This window comes from Triticum dicoccoides, chromosome 5B (assembly GCF_002162155.2).
Source record: "Triticum dicoccoides isolate Atlit2015 ecotype Zavitan chromosome 5B, WEW_v2.0, whole genome shotgun sequence".
In the NCBI taxonomy this organism is placed as follows: Eukaryota; Viridiplantae; Streptophyta; class Magnoliopsida; order Poales; family Poaceae; genus Triticum; species Triticum dicoccoides.
The window spans coordinates 492,250,231-492,275,192 of record NC_041389.1 but is presented as its reverse complement, the minus strand read 5'-3'; the positions used below and the strand labels follow the sequence as shown (position 1 = coordinate 492,275,192).

Here is a 24,962-nt window from a genome sequence, read left to right as displayed (position 1 = left end):
AATCGGCAACGGTGACGCCGCGGTGGTTCTTCAAGCTTGGTCGCTGGGGATGGCGGGGTGTCGAACGATAGCTGTGGCGGGGGATAACTAGGAGGAAGACGAATCAGAGATCAGATCTAACGGCCCTTAATCGTTTTATCGGGTGGCTGGGGCTGGACCGGCCGAACAGTTCGGCCGGCGCACCGGCGCCTATAAGCATTTTTTTTTGGAAAATAGGCTGTTGGAGAGTTGGAAAAACTTTCCCTTCACTCTCGCCGGCCCCACACGCGCAGCAGCGGCGCTATGGTCTCGGCCATTCCATTTCCGGCCACCGCTCCGCTGCCGGAAACCTAGACACGCCGACCGCCTCCAGCCGCTGAACGCCGTCCCGGACCTCCTCGTCACACGGAATCGACCGCCATCAGCCAAGCATCTCCGGACCTTCAGCCGCCGGATTTGACCTGACCCTCACCGCTTTCGGCCAAGGTAATTTACCCCCACACCCAGCCTCTAGATTAACCCCATCTACGCTACGCTTGCTTTTTGGAGTTCCATGTGGATTCACTCTCATGTCGGCATACTCTCCAGCAAATCGCCCGATGAGTTGCGTCTTCTAATGGCGGATCCGGTGTCGGCTGCTGTCGCTGTTGGGTGGGCCATGAAGGCCGCTGGGTGGGTCGCCTCGCCCATCATCTCTGAGCTTTACAAGAAGGCCTCCTCCGTCCTCAACTTGGATGCTTCGGGGAAGCTCAAGGAACTGGAGCCAAAGATTTTGCTGCTACAGCGCGTGATGGAAGTAGTTGAGGAGAGCCCTTACAGGCCTTGTCTGGAGCAGCTGTTCAGCGATCTGAAGTCTGCTTTCTACGAAGCAGAGGACATCTTGGATGATGTTGAGTATTACCGTCTCGAGAAACAGATACAAGATGACTATCTCAAGTTAGAGGTGGCCACGCCTCGACGGAACAAGAATCGTGTGAAGAAGCTCTTGAAGTCTGCCGTGAAAAAGTGCAATGCCCTGAAAGATGAGGTGCTTTTCTACCTCTGTGTTTGTTCTTCTGATTTTCTCTCTCAGGCATAAAGGTTTTTGTGCAAAATGTACTACATGAAAATATGTTAGAATTGCCAAAAGTGAATATCATCCAACCCTTGATTTTCCGGTTTATTTGAGGCAGACTGACTTTACAACTTAACAACCATAAGCTTTCTTGGAACAAGCGACGAAGTGACGAACAAAATCTGAGTTGGTGGAAGGTTGGATGATATTAAAAATAACCTTATTTTGCAAATCAAGCTGAAAATTAAACTTCCTTCAGTTTTTCAATGTATGTTTCTCGGATCCGTAGAAATATTTTCTCATTCATAGATTTCCTCGCTTGGTATTTTGTTTTGCAGCAGTGTGGCATGTCAAAAATCGAGTTGAAGCAGAGCCTAGAAAAAATAGAAAAGGTCATAAATGATGCATGTGGATTTTTTGAACAGATGAACTTTACAAACAAAAGTAACACTAATCTGACCAAACCTGCCAACTCACGAGGTGCAGTCACTACGGCGAGGCCTCCATCTGTGGTCATCGGACGAGATAAAGATTGTGATAACATAGTAGCAATGCTTCATGATAAGGAAGAAGGTGCTCAACCAGACACCAAGAGTGTTCAATGTTATTCCGTAATCGGCATTCATGGCATCGGTGGTTCTGGGAAATCAACCCTTTCACAACTTGTTTGTGCCCGTGAGCAAAAGGATGGTCATTTCAACCTTGTTATGTGAGGCCGCTAGCAGGACCCCGTGCCCTCAGTTCAATAATCTTGACACCTTACAAACTAATTTGGAGAAGGTACTGCATGGAAAACGGTTCCTCTTGGTACTAGATGATGTTTGGTACAATAATAGAGATGTGAGGCAGTATGAGAAGCTGCAACAGATACTTTCACCGCTGAACGCTGGAGAAGCAGGAAGCAAGATCCTGGTGACTAGCCGAACTAAAGATGCATTGATAGCTCTGGGTGCTGCAGAGCAGAGATGTATTCCCATGTCAGTCCTAGGTGAAGATGTCTTCCTGAAATTGTTCAAGCACTATGCATTTCACAACGTGTGCGTTGCTGCTGATGACCGAATAAGACTCGAAGACATCGCGACTCAGATTGCAAAAAAGCTAAAGGGGTCGCCTCTAGTGGCCAAAATTGTTGGAGGGCAGCTACGTATGAGGCCAAACATTGATTACTGGAGAATTTCGCGAGATGGGAACCACTTGGATGACACCATGGGAGCTCTGTGGTGGAGCTACCAACATCTTGATGAACAGGTCAGACAATGCTTCGCTTACTGCAGTATTTTTCCTCGGAGACGTCAGTTGGAACAACATGAGTTAGTTAAGCTTTGGGCTGCAGAAGGGTTTGCTAGAAGTAGCGATGAAGGGAAGGATTCAGAAGATGTTTGCCAGGGATACTTTGATGTACTAGTGTCAGCCTCATTTCTGCAACATGGAGTGGGGAAGTACTCCAGTAAAACGGACGCTTATATAGTTCATGATCTGTTGCTTGATTTAGCGGATAAGGTCGCTGGAAGTGATTGTTTCAGAATTGAGAATCGGTGGAAAAGGTCAGGAGATAGCTGGACAATGGAAGGATGTGAAGATGAAGTTCCCCCAGACATCCGCCATGTTTTTGTTCAGACCTATGGTTCAGAATTGATCAATGAGAAAATATGTAAATTGGACAACCTGCGCACTCTCATCATTGACAGTGCAGAAGGGAGAACACCAGTTGAGGAGAAAGTCCTCAAGAGTCTGTTTGTGAGGCTAAGGAAGTTGCGGGTGCTTACCATAGCTAGTGATCAAGGTATGTTGTCAGTCCCAGAATCTATTGGTCAGCTAAGGCATCTACGGTATCTTGCTTTTATGACCAGATATGGTTCAGACAGCAGGCTGGTTTTACCAGGCACTTTGACCAAGCTTTACCACATGCAGGTTCTAGATTTTGGTAACATTAGCGATTTGGTGTTTGACTCGTGTGAAGATATGTTTAGTCTCATCAACTTGCGACATATAATCCGAGTGCCGTTTCGGGAAATTCGAAGCATTGGCAGGCTGACATTACTTCGAACGCTGGAAACATTTGAAGTAAGAGAGGAACAAGGGTGCGAGTTAAAGCAACTCAGCGACCTAAACCAGCTTTGTGGCAAACTGACTATCTTGGGCCTCCAAAATGTTGAAAGCCAGCAGGAAGCTCTTGAAGCCAACCTAGCCGATAAAGAAGGGCTCAGAACATTGGAACTGTGGTGGAATTATGATGAGAGAGCAGAGTTAAAAGAAAAGGAAGTTCAGACAGAGGTACTAGAGGGTCTATGCCCACCGAAGCTTCTCGAATCACTGACCATATACTGCTACGATGGTTTGAGATACCCAAGTTGGATGATGGGTAGGCACAATGGTGGCCCAAAGTATCTGAGCACACTCAGCCTGCACTGTTGCAGCACAGAACTTGGCCCAGAACTTGGTGGGTTTTGCCCTCACCTCCGTTCACTCTATATCTTCGGTTGCAGCTGGGACACCTTGCCAGATAAAATGGAGCACCTGACGTCACTGAAGGTCCTGGGCCTCGATCGCTACCGGAATATTCGGTCGCTTCCAACGCTGCCGCAGTCTCTTGAGTGCTTCAGACTCAGTCGCTCCAATGAGATGTTGACGAGTTCGTGCAGAACAGTTAGAGATCCCAATTGGGAAAAGCTTCAGCACGTTCCTGAAGTATATGTTGAAGGTAAATCAAGTCGCTCGCACAATAATATATCATTTGGTGTGTGTTGCATAGCATCACCATATATATCTTCCATGTCAAGAGTTGTTAGATCGTTTCTTAATCAGTTTGCTAAACTGGCAAACACCAGGCTACCGGCTGGAAACGAGAGCCTGATATACTTCACCATCAGAGCCTGAGATCCCCTGAAGGCCTAAAACGTGAAGTCGCGTGATCCTCAAACCTTCCTACCAATATACTCCCTCCGTTCGTCTAGATACATCCATTTCTGTGACAAGTAATTCCGAACGAAGGGAGTACATCGTCCATTGTATGTCACTGATCTTATGAGTGAAGCGGTGTTGCCGCGTCATCGACTGTAGTGAAGCGGTGTTGCCGCGTCATCGTGGCTACACGCTGCCGAATTTGATGATGTATGCAAATGATGCACACTGGTTTTATCTTTTTTTCCCTCCCAGTGGGCTTATATATGGTCCTTGATAACGAGACGCACATCTATATCCTGTAAAAATGGTATGAAACCATTGAACACTGAACTCGCGTGTTTCCATTGGTTTGTAGTTGTTGAGTATATTTGATTCATTAGAAACATAAGATAGACTAGGATTTGTCCTGCCTTGTCTTATACTTCAAGTTGGTCATTGTATTCCTACATATATGCCCACGAGGCTCAAGCAATATACATCAATTCCACCAATCCTTCTCTATTCCTTTTAACATGTTATCAGCCTTACCTCGATCCACCGTCAGGGGCCGCGCCGTCTGTACTTAGGGTTCGTCCGCCGGTTGTGTTGGCCGGCTGCCCTACAGAGTCTTTTTCCCAAGCCCTTGCTCCGGCTTTTCTCTCTCTCACCCGACGGTCATCTTGATCGGCATTTTTTTGGGTTTTCCGATCTAAGATCGGTTTGCGTCGCCCGTTGCCGCTGTCGACCCCCGCTCCTCTACTCTGACATCGGCGTCGACTACACCGGCCACTTCGTCATCAGCCGCGCGGCAAGGCTGGACGCGCCGCCCAAGGGACGCCTTCGTGCGTTGCTGTCGGCCGCTCATCCGCGTGGTCTCCATTGCCGGTCCATCTTCGTCTTCATCGCCCGGGACATGACCGACAACGTTGCCATCGACTCTGATATGTGTGTCGTCATTCTCCATGGCGCGTACAACGCCGCCGTCGGTCTGATCAACGGATCACGTGCCTGTCTTCACCAAGCACGTCCCCGAGCACGAGCCTACCGCCGATCGAGACACATGTTGCCGTCGCATCATCCCTTCGGACCGCTGCGTCGCCGCCCCGAGGTCTTCGCATCGGCTGTCCTGACCTCGCGGCGCTGCTGCCAACGCCCCCTTGGGCTGTCACGTCGCTGCCCGCAGTCCACGCCGCCGCCCTGAGAACCTTCCGCCGGCTACCCCCGTAGCCGCCGCCGCCTTTGCGTCGCCCTTAGGGCTATCGTGCCACGACACGCGGTCCAAGCCGCCTCCCGTCGGGTTGCCGCCCCTGGCTAGTGGTTCTCCCTGCGGCTGCCCCGACCCACGAGCCGCCGCTACACCTTATCGGGTTGTAGCGCCGCCCGAGGTCGAGGCCGTCCCTGTTGGGAACGTTGCATGGAAAACAATTTTTTTTTCTACGCACACGCAAGATCTATCCATGGAGATGCATAGCTACGAGAGGGGAGAGTATGTCTACGTACCCTTGTAGACCGTTAAGCGGAAGCGTCTATCAACGCGGTTGATGTAGTCGTACACCTTCAAGATCCGCCCCGATCAAGTACCGAACGTACGGCACCTCTGCATTCAGCACATGTTCAGGTCGATGGCGTCTTCGCCTTCTCGATCCAGCAAGAAAGGTGAAGGAGTAGATGAGTTCCGGCAGCACGACGGCGTGATGACGGTGGTGGGGAACTTGTTCCCGTAGGGCTTCGCCGTGCACTGTGGAAAAACTTGACGGAGGATGAAACCGGGGAGAGGGGCACCGCACACGGCTTGGGGATTGTCGTGGGGTGTGTGGTGTCCCTCCCTCTTATGTATATATAGGTGGGGGGAGGGGAGACAGCCAGGGTGCACCCCAAGGGTGGCTGTCGGGCCCCTTGAGCGTCTGCCCTATGGCGCGCCCCCCTTATTTTCTCTCGGGGGGAAAGGAAAGGGGAGGAGAGGGAAGGCAAGGGGAGGCCGACTCCCCTCCTTCCTTTTCTTCCCAAGGCTTGTGGCCAGAGGAGGGGCGCGCCATCCCCTTGTGGGCTGGTGTGCTCCCCTCGTTTGGCCCATATGGCCCAATAAACTCCCGGGGCCTCCCGGACCTCCTTCAGGTGATCCGATGATTACCCGGTACATTCACAAACCTTTCCGGTGACCAAATAGCATCGTCCTATATATCGGTCTTTACCTCCGGACCGTTCTGGAGCTCCTCATCATGTCTGTGATCTCACCCGGGACTCCGAACAACATTCGGTCACCAACTCGCATAACTCATATAAATACTATATCGTCAACGAACGTTAAGTGTGCGGACCCTACGGGTTCGATGATGATGTAGACATGACCGAGACGCCTCTTCGGTCAATAACCAATATCAGGACCTGGATGCCCATATTGGTTCCTACATATTCTACGAAGATCTTTATCGGTCGAACCTTTATACAACATACGTAATTCCCTTTGTTTGTCGGTATTGTTACTTGCCCGAGATTCGATCGACGGTATCTCCATACCTAGTTCAATCTCGTTACTGGCAAGTCTCTGTACTCATTCCATAACACATCATCTTGTAACTAACTCCTTAGTCACTTTGCTTGCAAGCTTCTTGTGATGTTGTATTACTGAGAGGGCCTAGAGATACCTCTCCGATACACGGAGTGACAAATCCTAATCTCGATCCATGCCAACTCAACAGACACCTTCGGAGATATCTGTAGAGCATCTTTATGATCACCTAGTTATGTTCTGACGTTTGATAGCACACAAGGTATTCCTCCTATATCCGGGAGTTGCATGATCTCAAGGTTGAAGGAATATGTATTTGACATTAAGAAAGCGGTAGCAATAAACTGAACGATCATATGCTATGCTAACGGATGGGCCTTGTCCATCACATTATTCTCCTAATGATGTGATCCCGTTATTAAGACTTACTAGGGACACGGTATTTGTTTATGTATCCACACATGTATTTAAGTTTCCGGTCAATACAATTCTGCATGAATAATAAATCTTTATCATGATTAAAGAAATAGAATAATAACCACTTTATTATTGCCTCTAGGGCATATTTCCAACAGTCCCCGCGGCATCGCTGGCCCGCGCACCACCGCTGGGTCGCCCCTTCGGGCCGTAGCGCCACGACACGCGGTCCACGCCACCCCGAGGTCTTCCCGCCGTCGCCCCGACCTGCCCACCGCCGTTTCGTCGCCCCTTTGGGCCGTAGCACTGCGGCCTGCTCCACTTTCACCGCACGTTGACTTCCCGTGGTATGTGTCACGCCGCCTCCCTCGGCACGGGAACGCCACTGTCCACCCCGGTATTCGTCATGCTGTCGGGTTTCTCGCCTACGTTGAGCACCGCTGTCGTGCTCTAACCAAGTTGCCGTTGCTCTTCTTCGGTCAGCGCCGCTGCTACCCTCGTAGCAGTCGCCGCCGCCTATCCACCCCTTCGTCTTCGTCCAGCACCAGCCCGTCGTCAGCATCGCCGTCATCTGCCCCGACCACTTCGCCTACTCCGACCACCATTGGTGACATCGGACCCACGCCGATTGGTGCCACAACCGTTGTCGATCTTCTTCTCAGCTGGCCCTCTGAATACTTGGCATGACATACAACTCATACAGGTTCCTCACGCATGCTGGTGCTGGCAACACTGATGCGTGCCTTCATCCATGACATATCATGAGGCTTGGCAATCCTGGTTGGTGTTTCATCAACATCGTATTCGTCCGTCTACGCATGCCCGATGCTGGCTACACTGATGCGTTCCTTCGTTCACGATGTGTCCCCGGCGGAATGTGTCGTCCACAACGTCTTCTTCCCATCGCATCACTACTTCGAGACCATTGCGCCCATGAGTAACTCAGCGCCTCCTTGCGCCCGCGGCTACATCGCGACTGAAAGGATCGAGAAGAAGTGTCTAGAGGGGGGTGATTAGACCCTCAACAAACAAAGTTGGCAGTTTTCAAGTTTTTTAAGTTGAGGTGGTAGATTAACACAATTTCAAGCATGCACAATACAATTCAAGCAAGCATGCAAAGAGTATATGAGTAGCGGAAAGTAAAGCATGCAACTTGCAAGAAAGTAAAGGGATGGGATTGGAGTGTGCAAACGCAATTGGAGACACGGAGATTTTCGGTGTGGTTCCGATAGGTGGTGCTATCGTACATCCACATTGATGGAGACTTCAACTCACGAAGGGTAACGGTTGCGCGAGTCCACGGAGCGCTCCACCCACGAAGGGTCCACAAAGAAGCAACCTTGTCTATCCCACCATGGCCATCGCCCATGAAGGACTTGCCTCACTAGGGTAGATCTTCACGAAGTAGGCGATCTCCCTGCCCTTACAAACTCCTTGGTTCAACTCCACAATCTTGACGGAGGCTGCCAAGTGACACCGAACCAATCTAGGAGACACCACTCTCCAAAAGGTAAGAGATGATGTGTTGTTGATGAACTCCTTGCTCTTGTGCTTCAAATGATAGTCTCCCCAACACTCAACCCTCTCTCACAGATTTGGCTATGGTGGAAAGATGATTTGAGTGGAAAGCAACTTGGGGAAGGCTAGAGATCAAGATTCATATGGTAGGATTTGAATATCTTGGTCTCAACACATGAGTAGGTGGTTCTCTCTTAGAAAATGAGTAGTGGAAGTGTAGGTATGTTCTGATGGCTCTCCTCACGAATGAAGAATGGGTGGAGGGGTATATATAGCCTCCACAGAAAATCTAGCCGTTACACACAGATTCCTAAACTCGGTGGGACCAAATCAGCAAACTCGGTCAGACCAATTCAGGTCAAAATATGAACGTTAGTGTTTGCGATGGGACCGATATAGTCATCTCAGTGGGACCGATGTGTGCAGGGGTTAGGGTAAAACCTCAACTCGGTTTGACCGATTACTCAAACTCGACGAGACCGATTTTGGTAATAAGCAAACAGAGGATTGGTCAAGCAAACTTGATGGGACCGATTGCACAAACTCGGTGGGACCAATTTTGTTGCAATAGATCACAAAGAATTTTCAAGCCCGTCTTGGTGAGACCGAGATCCCATCGGTAAGACCAAAGTGACTAGGGTTTGGCAGTGGATGAATAAGATGAAACTCGGTGGAGTCGGATAGACAAAGTCGGTGGGGCCGAGTTTGACATTTAGCTTTAGGACATATGTGGATGTGAGAAAGTGGATGAGGGTTTTGGAGCATATCACTAAGCACTTTGAGCAAGCAGGCCGTTAAGCAACACTTCATCCCCTTTTAATAGTATTGGCTTTCCTATGGACTCAATGTGATCTTGGATCACTAAAATAGAAAATGTAGAGTCTTGAGCTTTTGCCAATATTTGTACTTAGCATCTTGAAGGGGTTCCACATCCTCTTGTCCATGTCCATGCCACTCCAACGTTGAACTTATCTGAAATATACTAGGTAGAAGTATTAGTCCAACAAGAGATATGTTGTCATGAATTACCAAAATCACCCAGGGAGCACTTGTGCTTTCAATCTCCCCTTTTTGGTAATTGATGACAACATACATCAAAGCTTTAGATAAAGATATAAGGGAATAGCGAGTAAAGCTTTGGAAGGACATGCAACATGCATTGGCTCCCCCTACATGCATGCAATCATGTGATAATAAATCATAAGAGTATGAGAATGCATAAACATGTCAGAGCAAGCAATGATTTACATGTGTCTTGGCTATATGCATCAGAGCAAATGATATAGATACTGGAAATATACCTTCATATGCATGTGTCTCTCTTGCAAACAATATGTACCACAGCAAGAGATCTTCATGCACATGAGTGTGATTCATATACTTACCTTGTGGTCTTGAACTGGCTTGAAGAAGATGTACCTGGGTAAACAAGGTTAGATAACACAAGAACATCTACTAGATAGAGCAAGAACTAAAGAGCACAAGAATACCAAGACTGAGATGACATGTAGAGTGTGAGTACTAGGTACTCTATTTGGATATTGACATGTCCCCAAGAATAAAGTTTTGCAATGAATTCCAAAGATTTTCTTCCCTTAGATGTCTTTCTCCCCCTGAATCTGACATGGGATAATGGGAGTAGATAGGGTAGCACAAAATCAGAGCAAACAAAAAAAATTAGAGCAAGATAAAGTCATAACATATACTATCATGTCTTTCCCCTCTTGAAGACATGAGACAACTTTCCTCTTAAGAATAAGAGCATCAGGAGAAGCTTTTATGAGTGCATTCTCTCTTATGTGATAAGTTTTGATGTGCTCTCTCTCCCCCTTTGACATCAATTTCCAAGAAGGGACTTCTGGAGCATGAGTCAAGTAGGTTTGGTCGTGGAGTCACATTTCAAAGCCACGTGAAATATTGATGCTGGTAGAGGACAAGTTTCAAAGAGTGGAGCTGTGACAAATATGCAGAATGCAAGTGACACAGATTTTGTCTCAGGACTGAAATCGGTAGCACCAAGTGGTTGCAATCGGTGGCACCGAGTTGATTCGGTTCAGTCGAAGAAATCAATCCGGTGAGACCGAGTTCAACCCAGAGAGTAACTTCTTGTCACCTCAACTCACTAGGCAAATAAGATCTCACAAGGATATGCAAGGAATTAACTGAATGATTTGCAATGAATTGGATGCAGGAAAATGTAGAAAATAACAGAGAAAATATAAGACATCTAGATGAAGTTATTTTTTGAAAGGGGAACTTGCATGCCTGAGACAAATGCAAGAGCACAAAGAAACGACAGAGAACTTCATCTAGAATTGGTCGGCGACAAAGTCACCTATGTTAGAGTATATTGACCTAGGAGTCAAGTGAATACACTTGATCATAGGTCATACTCATCATTAAGCTCAAAATGGGGTTGCCATTTTTCGTTTAAGCATTTTGATGTATTCTCATCTTGTTGAGTTTCTTTGACCCATGTCTTGGGGTTAAGCTTCTCTAAGATGGAATGACATACCTTGGGTGGTGGTGATGAACTTGGTCGTGTAGTTGAACTTGTGTAGGGTGCTCAAGTTGATGTAGATCATCAAGAGTTGAGAGCACCACTTGTAGTTGAAGTTCATCTTCCTACATGGGTTAGTCTTTCAAGGAAGAGCACTTGTGTATTCAAAGTGACAATCATAAAATTTGATATCAATTGAAATTTGATATATGGAATTTGTCAAAGGATATATTGAATGGATTCGTGCTTCCTTGTATTCATCCACCATTGTAGAGACTTGGAGATGTAGAGATTGCTTAAAATGTGATTGAGTTGCAATCTCATGGAATTGGGCCTATCCAAGTTCCTACAAGGGTTAGATAGCATGCAAGAGTACAAGAGTACCCAAGCCATATGATCATCATCATAAGAGAATGGTCATGGATTAGTCATAGTAAGGCTCGTGCCTTGCATGCATCCACATGGAGTTTCTACTCCAAATTTGAGGCATCAATGATGTTCAATTCACCTCTCAACCTGCAAAACACTTTCTCATCAAGTGGTTTAGTGAATATATCCGCCAATTGCTTGTCGGTACGAACATGCTTAAGTTTGATATCTCCCTTAGCAACATGATCTCGAATGAAATGATGACGAACTTCAATATGGTTAGTTCAAGAATGTTGCACATGATTATGAGCAATCTTAATAGCACTCTCATTGTCGCAAAGCAATGGAACATGTTTCACATATATCCCATAATCTTTAAGAGTTTGGGTCATCCAAAGTAATTGAGCACAACATGAACCAGCGGCAATGTATTCCGCTTCGGCGGTGGATAAGGATACGGAGTTTTGTTTCTTGGAGGACCAAGACACAAGAGATCTACCAAGAAATTGACAAGTACCTGAAGTGGACTTTCTATCAACTTTGTCATCGGCATAGTCCGAGTCGGAGTAGCCAACAAGATCAAAAGAAGACCTCTTAGGATAGCAAATGCCAAAATTTGGTCTATGTATTAAGTATCTCACTATCCTTTTCACAGCCTTAAGATGACACTCTTTGGGGGCTGCTTGATATCGTGCACACATGCACACACTTAGCATGCTATCGGGACGGGAGGCACATAGATATAACAATGAACCAATCATAGAGCGGTAAACCTTTTGGTCAACCGGTTCGCCATCCTTTGTCAGGTCAAGATGTCCACTAGTAGGCATGGGGGTATTCATACCTTTGCATTCTTGCATGTTGAACTTCTTGAATAAGTCCTTGGTATACTTCATTTGAGAGATAAAGGTTCCCTCCTTAGTTTGCTTGATTTGCAAACCAAGAAAGACCTTGAGTTCACTCATCTTAGACATCTCAAACTTCTTCGACATAAGCTTCCCAAACTTCTCACTAAAATGAGGGTTAGTTGATCCAAATATGATACCATCAACATAAATTTGGCACACAAATAATTCTCTATTAACCCTTTTGGTAAAGAGTGTAGAATCAAATTTACCAATTTCAAACCCTTTATCAAGAAGAAACTTAGTCAAGCATTTATACCAAGCTCTAGGAGCTTGCTTAAGACCATAAAGAGCTTTGTGAAGTTTGTAAACATGGTCGGGTTTCTTAGAATTAACAAAGCCGGGAGGTTGTTTAACATAAACTTCCTCCTCTCACCATTGAGAAAAGCACTTTTGATATCCATTTGATATAAGGTAATGTCATGATGGTTGGCATAGGCAAGTAAGATGCGAATGGACTCAAGTCTAGCAACGGGGGCATAAGTCTCACCATAGTCCATACCTTCGACTTGAGTGTAGCCTTGAGCAACGAGACGAGCCTTGTTGCGTACAACTTGTCCATCTACATCTTTCTTGTTCCGAAATACCCATTTGGTTCCAATGACATTGTGCTTCTCATCGCTTCTCAACCAACGTCCATACTTGGTTCCTCTCAAAGTTGTGTAGCTCTTTGTGCATGGCATTTATCCAATCCGGATCTTCCAATGCTTCTTCAACCTTCATAGGTTCAATGCTAGAAATGAATGAGTAATGTTCACAAAAGTTAGCCAAACAAGTTTTAGAGCGAGTAATCTCCCGGTTTGAATATCATCAAAGATTTGTTCGATGGGATGGTCTCTTGAGACTCTTGCTCGAACTCGTGATAGATTTTGTTTGGGTCGGGGTGGAACATCCTCTTCATTGTCTTGTTCTTCTTCTTGTCTTTCTTCATTGTTGTTGGCGTGGTCATTCTCCCGTGGAGGTGGAGAAGGAGGTCGTCGAGGTTCATCTTGTTGTACATCCTCGTTCTCATTGTCTTGACGTGTCCCACTTGTGGATGCCTCCAAGTCGACTCGTGGTTCACCTTGGCGTGAGGTTGAGGCTTCCACTTGGACAGACGAGGTACTCTTCTTCACCTCCGTTGGGAGAATCTTGCCGATAGACAAGTCTTGGATTGCTTCTGAAGGATCTTTGTCACCTACATCAATTGGTAATTGATCTACTTGCGATCCGTTAGATTCATCAAACTTCACATCTACCGTCTCTTCAACCTTTCGGGTGAAATTGTTGTAGACATGGTAAGTGTGAGAGTTTGAGCCATAACCGAGTAGGAAACCTTCATGAGACTTAGGAGCAAATTTCGAACGACGATGCTTGTCAAGAATGTAACACTTTGAGCCGAATACCCGAAAGTATCCAACTCGGGGTTTGTTACCGGTGAGGAGCTCGGATGCTGTCTTGCCGAGTTGCTTGTGAAGATATAGACGATTCGTTGCATGACAAGCTGTCTCAACCGCTTCTGCCCAAAAGTGTTTTGGCGTCTTGTATTCATCAAGCATCGTTCTCACCATTTCGATGAGAGTCCGGTTCTTCCTCTCAACAACTCCATTTTGTTGAGGTGTGTACGTAGTCGAGAACTCATGTGAGATCCCTTCTTCGTCAAGGAAGGTGTCCACATTGGCGTTCTTGAACTCTGTTCCGTTGTCGCTGCGAACCTTCTTGATCTTCACTTCAAATTGGTTTTGGGCCTTCCTAGTGAAGTTTTTGAAGATCTTTTGAACCTGCGATTTATCATCGAGAAAGAACACCCATGTAAATCTTGAAAAATAATCAACGATGACTAGTCCAAACGAGTTACCACAGAGACTTCTGTAAGCGTTGGGACCGAAAAGATCCATGTGAAGTAGCTCAAGCGGTCTTCTCGTGGTCATGATGTTCTTCACGTGGTGGCTTCCTCCAACCTGTTTTCCTGCTTGGCAAGCGCTGCAAAGTCTATCCTTATCAAATATGACATCTTTAACACCAAGGATATGATCACCTTTAATAAGCTTGTCAAGGTTTCGCATGCCCACATGACCTAACCGTCTATGCCACAACCAGCCTTTGGAAGATTTAGCAATTAAGCAAGTTCTAGGTTGAGCCTTTTTAGTGAAGTCAACAATGTATAGATCACCTCTATGTATGTCGGTAAAGACCATTTTATGATTATCTCTTCGAAACACTTGGCAATCTACTTTAGTAAATAGGACATTGAAAGCAAAGTCAGCTAGTCTAGATACAGAAAGTAGATTATAGCCAAGAGATTCAACGAGCGTAACATTTTGTATGGAGCTGTCATGTGAGATGGCCACCTTATCGAGGCCAACCACCTTACCCTTTAAGTTATCACCAAAAGTGACATACTTTCGAGGGTCGTCGTTTTCAGCAAGCTCACGAAACATATCTTTATCTCCAGTCATGTGATCGGTACATCCACTATCAGGGACCCATTCCTTTCCTCCAACCATGTAGCCGCGAAGATTAGCCATAAGACCAAAGTGCACTACAAAAAAATACACTTCCATGATGATACGTGTTTGTCACAGTAGGTCGCGTTTTCTGTCATGCATGTACATCCATGACGATTTTATGACAGAATCAAGATAGTCATACCTGTGCTATCGTAGAAGTGTTCCATGACATTACCAAAATTATCATCATGGAAGTGTCCACTTCCATGACAATAAATCGCGCGTCACAGAAGTGCTTTTGTCAAGGGTGACTGTGGCATCCACCATAATGGAACGTCGCTAAGCTATCGGGTCCGGTTTTGGATCCGGTAACCCATTAACAGCCCCGACCAATGGGGATTTTCCACGTGTAAAATCATCATTGGCTGGAGGAAACACGTGCCGGCTCACCGTTGAGACAGATGTCATCCACTCATTGGACCCAAGGCGCCTATGATACCTTGACACGTGGCACGGCCTAATAGAGGCCCATTCCTGTGAAAAGGCCGGCCCGTTTGACTTGGTCAAAAGGTGGCGGGCCGGCCCACGGAAAGCCTGTTAACGGCATGTTCGCATATAGCCCATTTACAACCCGCTAACCCAAGACCCGTTACAGCCTCTCCGAGTTAGGCCCAGTAGTGTCATCTGGGCCGTCCAATATGATTCCAGCCCATTTTAACTTCCAGCCCATGTATGGCCCATGACTTGTTTCGGCCCATATGAGGCCCTTTGTAACTCTTGGCCCATTAACTGCCCGTGGTGAAACTGGCCCATAATGAACAGTGTATCACTTTATACCCATTAATGGCCCATTATTCCATTGGGCCGTTTCCAGCCCAAGTTATCTTTCGACCTTCTCAGGGCCCATTTATTCTTGGGCTCATTTCTAGCATTCGGTTACTTACGACCCATTACTGTCATTTTCTGCTTGTGGGCGAAATTCAGTCCGTCATCACAATCGGTCCGTTTGTGGCCCGTTAATACGTTGGGCCGTTTTCATGTCAAAAAAACCGTTGGGCTGTTTTCATAGAGTTATCAAATACGACCTATTAATGGCCTGTTATGGTCCACGAATAGTACGGCCCATGATTGGCGAAATGATGATACACCCCGTAGAAGGCCCATGGATCCTACGGCCCGGATAAGGCCCATGGATCATACGGCTGGTAGAAGGCCCATGGATCGTACGACCCGTAGAAGGCCCATGGATCCTACGACCCGTAGAAGGCCCATGGATCCTACAGCCCGTATAGAAGGCCAATGGATCCTACGGCCCGTAGAAGGCCCATGGATCATACGGCCCACAGGAGGCCCATGGTTACAACTGTCCATGTGTTGCCATGATTATTTTGGCCTAGTTACCAAAAATAGGCTATTGTGGCCACTAGAAAAATACAGAAAAAGAACTGCAGTGACTACAAGCAAACAACTAAACAAGACAATAAGGAAATAAATAAGCAAGCAATTAACGCTAGCCTATTACCGCCATTACACATATTACATCCACTGGGCATCAAAGTTCGCCATGAGTGCAAATATAGGGAACAAAGCAACACATTACATACATTGGCCATCAAAATTGGCCATTAGTACAAATAAACGCGGCAGCAAAACAAGAGCATAATTGAAACAACTTCAGAAGAGCTCAAGAAACGTTATTCTGGGTATCCACCATGCTGGCAATAAGCTTAGCAAGCTTATTAGCTTTGTCCTGTTTGGCGCTAAAATCCTCCAACGCTTGCTGTTGCACCAGAAAGTATGCATCTGAATGCTCCAGGGACTTCCGCAGTCCTTCCGCTTCTTGTTGCAGCACAGCTGCTCGATGTCGTTCAACTTGTAGTTGAGACTCAAGAAACCGAACTGATTCAGACAGTGAGTTTGAATAGTTTGTGCAAGCGGTAGTAGCCAGTAACTCGAACACTAAACCAAGACAGAACTTTGGGGTTGTCTCAGTGTCTTCAAGATAGTCTTCCTTAGCTGTTTTATTATATTTGTTGGAGACCAACAAGGATGTGTCACTATCCTGAACCTTATCTGCATTACTTCCTTTACCGTTGCTTAATAAGGCACTCTTCCCCAATATTTTGTCAGCATTCTAAAAGAAGAAACAAGCAGACACATAACAGATTTAGCATGTACTAGTATATGAAACTCATTTCAGTGAACCAGTTCATTAGTAAGGTGGGTAGGATTAAACTAGCAAGTCTTGTATTGCCAAGTACTAGTACATAATAAAAGCATCAAACAAACATATATCCATGTCCTATGGTCACTGCATTGTCTTGCCAAATCAAAATAGAGACACGGTTCAAATCATATCAGTTCAAGACAAAGCAACAGCGAAAGAATACAAAACGTGGGAAACTACACGGCACAACAAGATTTCAGATGGGTACCACGGGTCTACATGTACAAGAACACTATTGGCTCTGTTGTGATGCTAGTAATGTGCATGATATGAGAAGTCAACTGCATACACAATTGAAATTGAAATCAATAGAGCTATTGATAAGAGCAAACCTGTTAAAGAAACATGTGTGAACATACCTGTTGTGCCATTGAAGTTTCGATTGGATCCTTCAATTTAAAAATAAGTTTGTATGAGTAAATATAGTGATACAAGAGCAAAGCAGTATGCACGATATCAATCATAGTTAAAAAAGGCGCGCCTAAGCGAGCGCTTAAGCGCGCCTAGGCTCTAGGCGTTGGCAAAATGCATTGTGCATAACTACGCTTAATCTATGCATAACTACGCATAAGCATGCGCTTTGGTCAGTAAAGCGCAAGGCAGTGGCAAAACACACAATTAACGCTTAGCGCTTTTTTGAACTATGATAGCAATGGAATCTTAAATTAGAACAGTTGTTCTTCAGGTTTAGGCACTTGTTCTACATGAACAGAGTACAGTAATACGCAAGAATATAGTACTTAAAAATAGAAAATGAGCTCATAGACCTTACCACATTCTTGGTTCAGGACCAGTACAGAACAAGGCGTTCTGAGTCATCGTCCAGTAAATGTGTCTCAGGAGAACGTAAGGGAATTTGATGACTTTCTTTGCCGGTGAAGTACGTTTTCTTCAGGTAATTTCGATACTGCCACCAAGCATTCTTGAAGATAGCAGAGGTATTAGCACATGTTACCTCATCCTGAGTTTCCAAATCGGTCCTTCTCTATAGAGAAAAATGGGAAAATTTGATGTATTATAACCATCATGGAGGTAGGATGTATGGGACAAAGCAAAGTAATTGCCATGAATAATATTACTTACACATAAGTCCTGGACAAACACCTGCAACTGGCATTTTTCTTCATCTTTAGTATAATATTTCCAAGATGGGAAGATACGCACATATGATTTAACAACATCAAATGCGATAGATGCTAAACTATGACTAGCTGGTTGTGCTTCCTCCACAGGAATAGGCGTACTAACTGGTGGAGTTAGGGTTCGCCGTGGTAGTACTGGCCCTTTGGGCACTGGAGTTGCCTTACTAACTGCTCTTGTTTGGGAGCTGTGGAGATGGTGCTGTGTCAACAGGAACTGGGTTACTATCTACTGGGGTTGGGGTTACATTGGGTGAAGCTGGTTCTCTGTCCATCGCAATAGGGGTACAATCTGCGAGAGTTTGGGTTATGTGTGGCAGGGCTGGTTCTCATGCATGTACAAGCGGGGTGCTATCTCCACCAAGAGGTAGCACTATTTTATTTGAAGACTGTGTTTTTAGTCCGCTAGATACTGGCATCACCCGCTCCAATTCAAATGGCTGATAAACAGGAAACACAGTTGAATGTACAGACATTGTATGAGAGACGGATGCAATAGATAGTGTGGAAAAAAGAGGGCATGAAATAGTTGACATGTATATTTTTTTAACTAAAATGGATAGCATGATATAATTTCACATATATGATGTCTATCTAAAGTGGATAGCATAGCATAACATAATTCAAAGATATGATGAATAACTAAACAGGATCGCAGACATAATTCACCTACATGTTATCTAAGTAATCAGGATCGCGTCATTTAATTCACATATGTGATTTATATGCTAAACAGAGGGCATTCAATATAACGTCTGAACTAAGAACATGGTGTTGAATATTGTGTATATGATGTCTAAACTATGCAATGCAAGACACCATATGCATGATATGAGCAGTATAACCATGCCAAGTTAGAGTATACACCTCGGTGGGGGAATAGGACTGGTCATCTGTCTATGAATCCATCTCTGAGGAGCTATCGGGACCGAACAAGAGATCTGCTTCGACAGGTAGCACTGTCTGCTCTGAAGGCCTTGTTTTCACTCCAGATTTTTTCATCTCCCACCCAAATGGCTGATTCACAGGAAGAGTAGTTTAATGTACAAACATTGTCGACAAATGGAAATGTAATGAAGAAAAGGATGGGCAAGATATCATTCAAATATATGATGCCTGGTTAAACAGGATGGCATTGCACATTTCACATATACTATGGCTGGCTAAAAGACATGAGACTGCATAATTCTCATATATGATATAGAAACTAAACAGGTGGCATTACAGAACATGTCTAAACTAAGCAAATGACATATATGATGTCAAAAGTAGGCACTATAATGCAACATATGCATGATATGACTAACATCATCATGCCAAGGTGGAGCAAACACCTTGGGGGTAAACAGGAGTGGTCAATGGCGTCTGAATGCGCCTCGGAACAGATATCTTCCTCTGGATTACAATCTGGAGAGGGGTGGGGAGGGTTTGCCATTGAACCCACCATGGAGCGATGTCTGCATGACATTGTACTGCCGCGCAAAACTCTTCTCTTTTTCTCTACATGTTCAGCATGGCTGTGTACAATATCTGACATGCATACGAAAAAAATATGGTGAGATTATGTAAGGAGAGTTGATACGTCTCCAACATATCTATAATTTTTGATTGTTCCATGCTATTATATTACCCCTTTTGGATATTTATGGGCTTTATTTTACACATTTATATCATTTTTGGGACTAACCTACTAACTGGAGGCCCAGCCCATGTTGTAGTTTTTTTTGCCTATTTCAGTATTTCGAAAAAAAAGGAATATCAAACTGAGTCCAAATGGAATGAAACCTTCGGGAGCGTGATTTTCGGAACAAATGTGATCCGGAGAGCTTGGAGTGCAAGTCAAGAAGCTTTCGAGGGCCCCATGAGATAGGAGGCCGCCCCCCCCCTATATGGCGTGCCCCCTGTCTTGTGGGCCCCTCGGGCGGCCACCGACGTACTTCTTCCTCCTATATATACCTACGTACCCCGAAAACATCCAGGAGCACCACGAAACACAATTTCCACCGCCGTAACCTTCTGTATCCGCGAGATCCCATCTTGGAGCCTTCGTCGGCACTCTGCCGGAGGGGGAATCAACCATGGAGGGCCTCTACATCAACATCCTTGCCCCTCCGATGAGTTGTGAGTAGTTTACCACAGACCTACGGGTCCATAGTTATTAGCTAGATGGCTTCTTCTCTCTTTTTGGATCTCAATACAATGTTCTCCCCCTCTCTTGTGGAGATCTATTCGATGTAAACTCTTTTTGCGGTGTGTTTGTCGAGATCCGATGAATTGTGGGTTTATGATCAAGTTTATCTATGAATAATATTTGAATCTTCTCTGAATTCTTTTATGTATGATTGAGTTATCTTTGCAAGTCTCTTTGAATTTTCAGTTTGGTTTGGCCTACTAGATTGGTCTTCCTTGCCATGGCAGAAGTGCTTAGCTTTGGGTTCAATCTTGCAGTGTTCTTACCCAGTGACAGAAAGGGTTGCAAGACACGTATTATATTGTTGCCATCGAGGATAACAAGATGGGGTTTATATCATATTGCATGTGTTTATCCCTCTACATCATGTCATCTTGCTTAATGCGTTACTATGTTCTTATGAACTTAATACTCTAGATGCAGGCAGGAGTCGGTCGATGTGTGGAGTAATAGTAGTAGATGGAGGTAGGAGTCGGTCTACTTGTTATGGACATGATGCCTATATACATGATCATGCCTAGATAATCTCATAACTATGCACTTTTCTATCAATTTCTCGATAGTAATTTTTTCACCCACCGTAATACTTATGCTATCTCGAGAGAAGCCTCTAGTGAAACCTATGCCCCCCGGGTCTATCTCTTATCATATTTGCTTTCAATCTACTTTATTTGCATCTTTACTTTTTGCATCTATATTACAAAATACCAAAAATATATTTATCTTATATTACTATCTTTATTAGATCTCACTTTCGCAAGTGGCCGTGAAGGGATTGACAACCCCTTTATTGCGTTGGTTGCGAGTTCTCAGTTTGTTTGTGTAGGTGCGTGGGACTTTTGAGGAGCCTCCTACTGGATTGATACCTTGGTTCTCAAAACTGAGGGAAATACTTATGCTACACTTTGCTGCATCACACTCTCCTCTTCGAGGAAAACCAACGCAAGCTCAAGACGTAGCAAGAAGGATTTCTGGCGCCGTTGCCGGGGAGATCTTCGCTCAAGTCAAGACATACCAAGTACCCATCACAAACCCATCTCCCTCGCATTTACATTATTTGCCATTTGCCTCTCGTTTTCCTCTCCCCCACTTCACCCTTGCCGTTTTATTCGCCCTCTCTTTCCCAATCTCCTCCTCTCTTTTCGCTTGCCTTTTTCTGTATGCTTGTGTGTTGGATTACTTGTTGCCATGGCACAAGATAATACCAAGTTGTGTGACTTCTCGAATACCAATAATAATGATTTCCTTAGTACTCCGATTGCTTCTCTTAATGATGTTGAGTCTTGTGAAATCAATACCGCTTTGCTGAATGTTGTTATGAAAGATCAATTTGCTGGCCTTCCTAGTGAAGATGCCGCTACTCATCTAAACAATTTTGTTGATTTGTGTGATATGCAAAAGAAGAAAGATACGGATAACGATATTGTCAAATTGAAGTTATTTCCGTTTTCACTTAGAGATCGTGCTAAAGTTTGGTTTTCGTCTTTGCCTAAAAATAGTATTGACTCTTGGAACAAGTGCAAAGATGCTTTTATCTCTAAGTATTTTACTCCCTCTAAGATCATCACTCTTAGGAACGATATTATGAATTTTAAACAACTTGATCATGAGCATGTTGCCCAATCTTGGGAAAGAATGAAATTGATGCTTCGCAATTGCCCTACTCATGGTTTGAATTTATGGATGATCATACAAAAAATTTATGCCGGTTTGAACTTTGCTTCTAGAAATCTCTTAGATTCGGCCGCGGGAGGCACCTTTATGGAAATCACGTTAGGAGATGCTACAAAATTGCTTGATAATATTATGGTTAATTATTCTCAATGGCACACCGAAAGATCTTCTAGTAAAAAAGTGCATACTATAGAAGAAATTAATGTTTTGAGTGCAAAGATGGATAAACTTATGAAGATGTTTGCTACTAAAAATACTCCTCTTGATCCCAATGATATGCCTTTGTCTTCCTTGATTGAGAATAATGATGAATCTATGAATGTGAATTTTGTTGGTAGGAATAGTTTTGGAAACAATGCTTTTAGAGGAAATTTTAATGCTAAACCGTTCCCTAGTAATCCCTCTAATAATTATGGAAATTCCTACAATAATTCTTATGGTAATTTTAATAAGATGCCCTCTGATTTTGAGAATAGTATGAAAGAATTTATGATTTCTCAAAAGAATTTTAATTCCTTGGTGATTTGGCTAGGAACGTTGATAGACTTTCGCTTGATGTTAATTCTCTTAAACTTGGATCTTCTTCTCCTAAGCATGATATCAATGAGTCTTTCAAAGTAATGAGAATTTCCATTGACGAGTGCAAGGAAAGAACCGCTAGATTGCGTGCTAAAAAAGAAAGCTTTATAAAAGCATGTTCTTCTAGTTTCCATGAAAATAATGATGAGGATCTTAAAGTTATTGATGCGTCTCCGATTAGATCTATGTTTTGCAATATGAATTTTGATGATTATGGGAGTGATGATGAATCAACTTTGCCTAGAAGGCGTCCCAAAAATTCTAAGTCTTTAGATCTTAATGCTAAATTTGTAAAAGTGAGATTGGAGAATCCTCAACTTCTAATAATATTGAACCTACTATCTCGGATTTCAAGGAATTTGATTATGATAATTGCTCTTTAAAAGGTTGTATTTCCTTGTTGCAATCCGTTGTTAATTCTCCTCATTCTTATAGCCAAAATAAAGCTTTTACCAAACATATTGTTGATGCGTTGATGCAATCTTATGATGAAAAACTTAATTTGGAAGTTTCTATACCTAGAAAACTTAATGATGAGTGGGAACCTACGATAAAGATTAGAATTAAAGATTATGAGTGTTTTGCTTTGTGTGATTTGGGTGCTAGTGTTTCCACGATTCTGAAAACTTTATGTGATATTCTAGGTTTCCATGATCTTGATGATTGCTCTTTACATTTGCACCTTGCGGATTCCACCATTAAAAAGCCTATGGGAAGGATCAATTATGTTCTTATTGTTGCAAATAGAAATTTGGTGCCCGTAGATTTTATCGTTCTTGATCTAGATTGCAATCTTTCTTGCCCTATTATTCTTGGTAGACCTTTGCTTAGAACGATTGGTGCGATTATTGATATGAAGAAAGGGAATATTAGATTCCAATTTCTAGTAAAGAAAGGCATGGAGCACTTTCCAAGAAAGAAAGTCAAATTACATTATGAATCTATCATGCGTGCTACTTATGAATTTAGTGTCAAAGATGGCACTCATTAGATCTATCTTTGTTTTTATGCCTAGCTAGGGGCGTTAAACAATAGCGCTAGTTGGGAGGCAACCCAATTTTCTTTATGTTTTTTCGTTTTTGCTCCTGTTTAGTAATAAATCTTGCATCTACCTTCTGGTTAGATGTGTTTTTATCTTTTAATTAGTGTTTGTGCCAAGTAGAACCTATAGGATAACCTACGATGATAGTTGATTTGATTCTGCTGAAAAACAGAAACTTTGCACGCACGAATATAATTTTGTTAAATCACAGGAACGTGCTTTTGCGTTGATTCTTTTTGCTGCTGTTCAATAAACAAATTTTCCAGGACTTCCTATTTTGGTAGGAGTTTTAGAGTTCCAGAAGTTTGCGTTAGTTACAGATTTCTACAGACTGTTCTGTTTTTGACAGATTCTATTTTTCGTGTGTTGTTTGCTTATTTCAATGCATCTATGGCTAGTAATTTAGTCTATGAACCATAAAGAAGTTGTAATACAGTAGGTTTAACACCAAAATAAATAAAGAATGAGTTCATGGCAGTACCTTATGTGGTGGTTTTGTTTTCTTTCACTAACGCAGCTTATAAGATTTCCTGTTGAGTTTTATGTTGTGAAGTTTTCACGTTTTGGGTAAAGCTTTTATGGGAATAAGGAGTGGCAAGAGGCTAAGCTTGGGGATGCCCATGGCACCCCAAGATATTCAAGGATAGCCAAAAGCCTAAGCTTGGGGATGCCCCGGGAAGGCATCCCCTCTTTCGTCTTCGTTCATTGGTAACTTTACTTGGAGCTATATTTTTATTCGCCACATGATATGTGTTTTGCTTGGAGCGTCGTGTATTATATTAGTCTTTGCTTTTTAGTTTACCACAATCATCCTTGCTGTACACACCTTTTGGGAGAAGCCTATTTGATTAGAATTTGCTAGAATACTCTATGTGCTTCACTTATATCTTTTGAGATTGATAGTTTTTACTCTAGTGCTTCACTTATATCTTTTAGAGCACGGTGGTGTTTTAATTTTGAAGAAATTTCTAGTCTCTCATGCTTCACTTATATTATTTTGAGAGTCTTTTAGAACAACATGGTATTTGCTATTATCATAAAGTTGGTCCTAGAATGATGAGCATCCAAGTTGGGTATAATAAAAACTATCGTAGAAAGTGAATTGGATGCTATGATCAATTTGATGCTTGATAATTGTTTTGAGATACGGGGTAGTGATATTAAAGTCATGCTAGTTGGGTGATTATGAATTTAAATAATGCTTGTGTTGAAGTTTGTGATTCCCGTAGCATGCACGTATGGTGAACCGCTTTGTGATGAAGTTGGAGCACAATTTTATTTATTGATTGTCTTCCTTATGAGTGGCGGTCGGGGACGAGCGATGGTCTTTTCCTACCAATCTACCCCCCTAGGAGCATGCGCGTAGTACTTTGGTTTTTGATGACTTCTAAATTTTTGCAACAAGTATATGAGTTCTTTTGATTAATGTTGAGTCCATGGATTATACGCACTCTTTCACCCTTCCACCATTGCTAGCCTCTCTTGTATCGTGCAATTTTCGCCGGTACCATGCACCCACCATTTACCTTCCTCAAAACAGCCACCAT

At 43.8% G+C, this 24,962-nt stretch overlaps 1 pseudogene; it reads left to right on the top strand.

Annotated features, from left to right (window-relative positions):
* Positions 1-237: 237 nt before the first annotated feature.
* LOC119311096 lies at positions 238-4,225 on the top strand (annotated as a pseudogene).
* The last annotated feature ends 20,737 nt before the right edge of the window (positions 4,226-24,962 follow it).